We start from the raw sequence: 6150 nt of genomic DNA, 5'->3' as shown, positions 1-6150 counted from the left end.
GCCGTTTTGGACACGGCCAATGTTTCAATTAGCAAAGTCCTTTTTAAAAATGGTCCCCTTTGATGTCACTTCCTGTTTCACTTCAGCTGAACTTAAGTACAGTCCTTTTATTTGAATGATTCTGTCCTGCTGGAGTGTGACATGATTTGTTTGTGTACAAACTAATACACTATCAGAGTTTTATATATTTATACTTCTCATTCAACCACAGTTAAATTCACTCTATAGGAGGCTCAGTTTATATGGATAGTTTTTATTTTTTTATAATAAGCTGCAATGAAAACAAGCAAAAATGAAGTAAAAGTAACAACTTTCTACTTCTTGCCTTTTAAAAAATGTAAGGAGTAGAAGGTAYGGATAATTGTGTAAAAATGTAAGAAGTAGAAGTTACTTTGTAACTCTGGTTTCACATCTTTAAAAATGCCCATGCTCTAAACCAGCCCTACAGGAAGCAGGTGGTTTTACAGATTTTACAACCATCCACCCATCTATCCATTTTCTTTACCTGCTAATCCCTCAGGTCACGTGGAACCGGTGCCCATCCCCCCAGCAATCACTGTGTCAAAAGGTGGGAGACACGGGTGCAGAGACCACCATTTACACACTCACATCTAGGGACAATAACCRCTTAACCAAACATGYATGTTTTTGTTTAGTGGGAGTACCTGCAGAAAACCCACATGTGCACAGGAAGAACATGCAAACTCCACCTATAAAGACCCCAGGCCCGGAGGTGATCCTGTGACCTTCTCTTTGAAAGACCACAGCTCTAACCACTGCACCAACATGCCGTCCATTTCAGAACTAAATGACCTTTGTTAGTCCTCTTAATACAACCTGTCAGTATGYTCAGTATATATTTATTAATTATTCTTGGATCAACTTTTTGAGAGCATTAGTGTGATCAAATGAGGACAGATGACCTGGTCACCCTTTGACAGCTGGAGATAAGGGATGGATGGATGGATGGATGGATGGATGGATGGATGGATGGATGGATGGATGGATGGATGGATAGATGGATGGATGGATGGTAATCATGACCGCGGCAATTCTGTCATGGAAACGGCTGCACCAATCAACAGGAAATTTAGCAGGACTATAGATGAGTCCAACCTACACTGCACCAGCCAATGGTTTTATGATAGACCCCATATTTGAGCAGGGGGCTCCATCTAAATAGAAGGTGTCTGGATATACAAAAATGCTTATAACTCAAAAACTATTCAATGTAGGAGTTTCAGATTTATTTATTTATTTATTTATTTATTTACTTACTTATTTTTGTTTAGTTCTGATGAAGGGCCGTCTATTGGGGCCACTAATTTTCTGGTTCATTGGTGCTTTGGGTATGTGTGGAGCTCATACAGTAAATGTTATATAGCAGTGGTCCAAAAACTTTATAACCTTTGACCCTTAATCAAATGAACATGTTTTGTATAGCCCACAGATGGATCCTAACTTGTGCTAAGACCCCCATAATAGGCCGTCTTTAAATTAGCAGCAGCAGAGACCTGAGCCCCCAACTGTTGTTGGATCATAAACGTTGTTTTCACATCAAAAAACAAAAACAAATAAGAACATAGTAGCAATATTCATTATGCTACTTTTGTCAATTTTAAGTACACTAACTTCTGTAACAACAAAGGCAAAAATATATATATTTGTAGTTATTTACTAATATAATTAATTCAGAAAATCTTTTCAGGACCCCACCTTGATGTTTTGGGACCCCAYTGTGGATCCCAACTCCAACTTTGGGAACCTCTGCTATAAAGTATCTAGTTAAAGGATTAGAATCTGGGTTCTGTTCTTGAACTGGAACCAGAGTGGGCAATAAATCTTATTATAATCAGCCAAGACCCTGACCCCGCCCACCTGTTCATTAATTACGCGTATTAAGAAAAGCTACGTCACAGAATGGGGGAGTGTTAACGCGGCACATGCCTTGTAACATATAACATGAGACCATAAATCACACGGAGCAGCCCACAAGGACACGGAGAACAACAGAGCACCTGAGTAAATCTCTGTGGGAATCTGTGTTTCATAATGAGGGAGATGCTGATGATTAACCGACGGCGTGCTTTGATTGACGGCGGAGGTAATGTGAGCAGGCCTTCATTAGTCTGTATCAGATCTAACGGATGTTCTCGCAGGTCGGCACGCTGACACTGATCTATGGGCTCGGACATGGACTCATAAATGTGTGCAGATTATTAAAGTGCTTCAGAACCGGACCTGGGGATCAGAGGAGCGCCGCTGCTGGGAGGCAACAACAAACAGGCTGCATGTGAGAGAAGATCATGCAAACAGATACCAGACCACAGATAAATGTGCTCTGCAGGAAGGAGGCTTTATTTCTGTGGGTGTTTTCTAAAACTGTAAAACATTTTTTTTGGTAGGATAAGAAAATTTCATTTTTCTTGTAGCCCTATCAGAAATGTGAGACTTTCAAAAGAAAAGCCTTAAAATTAAATGTTGCAGTAAGTTGCAAGAAAAAAAATCTATTTTAAAACCCCACTCTTTTACTTTTTATTTTTATAGCCACTTCAGTAGGAAACAGAACTGAATATTAGTTTCTTCATCATCAGTGACTTTGTTTTCTTTCCACTCCACTCTTTTGCTGCATACAATAATTAAATCATACAATAATTAAATCATACAATAATTAAAGAACTGATTAAGACCTAAAACTGTATCAATAAATAAACACTTTAGAAAGCCAAATCTCATGTGTGTTTGAAATCACAATAAATGTAACGAGTATTTTAAATTCATACATTCATAAAACGATGAAAATTTGAGATAAGAGTTGTTTTTCTAAATCAAACAGTCCAACAACGTCTAATTGTTTTAATCCAATAAAGATGTCTACAAGTCAATTACGTTCCTTTAAAAACTCCCATTTCAGGTTTAATCATTTCTCTCTGATCTGTTCAGGGCTATAAATCATCTTTTGTCATAATGAAACTGCTCTAATCAATATCCTGTATCAAATTATTTATTTATGAAACTGTCCGCGACATCAGTCTGTGATTAAACATCCTGTTGGACCACAACCGACTCTGTTAGCTAATATTGTTACAGTTTTATTCAGATTTTCACAATAATTGCATCCAAATGTTCAAACTAGCATTTTTAATGCTCTAAAATCACAAAACAATACCTTTAGTACAAACACAGCTGATTTATAAGGAACATTGTAGTGTGTAGGTAAATGTCCCATAATGCACCTGTCAGTTCAGCTCCAACATCAACTATTCAGTTTTATTTGGTTTCACTTTAATAAACGTTTCTCTTAAATTGCTTCATTCTTTCTCTAATCAGCATATATGATCATGTTATATCTGGAGGAGTTGTTTATGTATCAAAGGTGGCTTATTTCAGCTGCTTAATAAAAGTCAAGCATTGTTTCCAGGAATTAGTCTGACCCGAGTGGCAGCTCTGTGCCTCAGGAGGCGGGTCGCACCGAGCTGCGAGCGCCTCGTTTAGGACGAGCAAGCGTCCGACGAGCCGTCACGCTCAACTTTCTGCAACTGCAGCAAATTCTTTTTATGATGTAATTAAACCTGCTTCGAAATTAATTTCCTCTGAGAGCCAATTAAAGGACAAAGAGGGAAAAATTCGGAGAACACTGTATAATCCAGGCAGATTTACAGTCTTGACACCTCCCATGTCTGAGCGGAGTCCATAGAAACACCAGACTCTTTATTTAAGGCATATTGATTCCCACACCTCGTCCCACTAATCACTGTGGTTTACGTTATGGAGGTCATTTTGTAGCTTTGATTTGTGTTTAACGTGTGTTCGTCTGTGCCAACAGTGATGTAACAGGTGAGACAGGAAGTTGTTTGAAGCTCCATTATGAAAATCTTTTAGGCCTTTAAATTAAATTGTTGGAGTTCTGAAGGTCATCCAAAAAAAGATTTTTTAATGTGAGAAAACTGATGAAATTGTAGTTTCCGGGACATCCCCTATTAGATTGTTTTAGTCATCTGAATTCATTTTATTTGACAGCACATAAATCAAACGCTACTTTTTGTCAAATCCAAGACGTTGCAGCATCCACTTTAACAACAATATTAACTCTGACATTTCTAATGAAGCTGGATAAATGTTCACCGTGATGGATTACTCATGTCTGACAGGCTTTTCAAACTGCCTTTAAAACACAATAAATTTAATGAAAACAAATGTGGGTCTGGGAGATAAGGCTTCATCCTGAAAGCAGCTTTGGGGAAAAGAAAAAAAAAAAAGGAAAAATTTATTGTTTGACTTGTTTTTCCTCAAACACTTACATAAATAAAWCACTGGTGTCATAAAATTAAAAAGGTTAAACATAAAACTGGTTAATCTCTGCTCAAAAATATGGGAAGTTTGAGGCATTTTCCTCACTTTTAATCTTAATATATTTACCTCAAACTAAGCACAAGCTATAACAAGTTTATTTTTTGTGTTTTTCAGGCAACATAATAAAAAAAATCAATAAATGCCWGCAATGCACACAGAAACATGTCTACCGTGAAGTAGCCATGTATGTTGGAGACCCCACAATGAGGGCCACGCCCAGGAGCCTACAAGGTTCCACCTCCAGGAGAAAGTGGGCGTGTCAGTGCAACAAAACGCCCCTGATTAAATGAGATGCAGGTTAAAACTGCATTTGGCAAAAATCTTGCAGTAAATTTTATTTGGCGTATGATTCAATGGATGATAAAAGTTATTTTGAAAAAATAATCCTGTTCAGATAAAACGATTGCCTAACATTAGCCCCATCGCAATAWGAAATAAATCAATTGCACAATAAATTGAAAGTGGTCGATAATTTTAATTTATCTGCTTGTTTTCTTTGTGTCTCGCTCTTTTCTCCTCCTCAGCGTATGGAGGAGTGAACTCAGGTATTTTCCAGGCTCATGTCTCTCAGGTGTTCAGCTAGAGGAGCGTCTTTGTTTTTCAGACGCCTCGTTTCAGCTGGCGACTCCTCACGACGCCATCAGGGCACCGTGTCGAACCTTGGGTTTGTATAGAGTTGTTTTTTTTTTTTGTTTACACTATGTAAATTTCATAAACTTCTGGAAATTTGGTAAGCGGCATATGGTTGACCGCAATTTTTTATGGTTATATAATCAGACAAATCCCATTGAGATCGCAGATCTCTTTTGCAAGGGAGGCCTGGGCCTGAAACCTAGTGGAGTATTTTTGTGTTATGGGGGAAACCAGAGTACCCGGAGAGAAAACCCATGCAAGCACAAGGAGAACATGAAAACTCTGAACAGAAAGACCCCAGGTCCAACACGGGGATCAAACCCAGGACCTTCTTGCTGTGAGGCCTTAGTGCTAACCACTGATCCATCGTGCCGTCAAAAATATTTTACGAAGCTAGAGAAAAACACGTACAGAATAAATTGTGTCGGCTTGGACAGAGGAGGTGGGTAGTGATGTTACAGCTTCAGCAGCTKTTGTTGTGTGATGTTTTCAAAAACTGCGTTCCTGGTCCCTCCGTAACTTTGAGTAAATTTTGTAAAGTTACATAAATTTTTTAAGCAGCGTGAGGGTGACTGCGGTTATTTAATGAAGTTGGAGAAAGATGCTTAAATTAAAAATGGTGTTGGCTTGGACAGAGGAGGTGGGTAGTGATGTTTCAGCTTCAGCAGCTGTTGTGTGTCGTTTTCACAAACTCTGCTCCTGGTTTGTTCGTTACTTTACATAAATTTCGAAAACTTCTGTAAATTTCGTAAGCAGCGTGTGGATGACTGCAATTACTTTACAAAGCCAGAGGAAGACGCGTACATTTAAGACACGTACAGCCATGTTACAACATCTGCGGCTGCTGTTGTGTGTCGATTTTAAAAACTCAGTTCCTGGTCCATCTGAGCCTATTTATTTATTTATTTATTTGTTCATTTATTTATTTTACATACATAAATTTCGTAAACTTCTGCAAGCTTCCTAAGTGGGGGAGAGGTGAGGTCATTATATCAAAATGGTTTAACGCAATAATTTCTGAGACCATTTATCCTCCAGCAAACTTTATCTTGACAGGCCTACCTGTCACCCTGCATGTCAAAGTGTTAAACATGTCTCATGGATTACTGTCAGCTACTACCACATCTTTGCTCAATCCAACAAACTATATGTATATATATATAT

The sequence above is a fragment of the Austrofundulus limnaeus genome, unplaced genomic scaffold (genome assembly GCF_001266775.1).
Source record: "Austrofundulus limnaeus strain Quisiro unplaced genomic scaffold, Austrofundulus_limnaeus-1.0 Scaffold503, whole genome shotgun sequence".
Taxonomy (NCBI): domain Eukaryota; kingdom Metazoa; phylum Chordata; class Actinopteri; order Cyprinodontiformes; family Rivulidae; genus Austrofundulus; species Austrofundulus limnaeus.
This window is presented reverse-complemented; position numbering follows the sequence as displayed.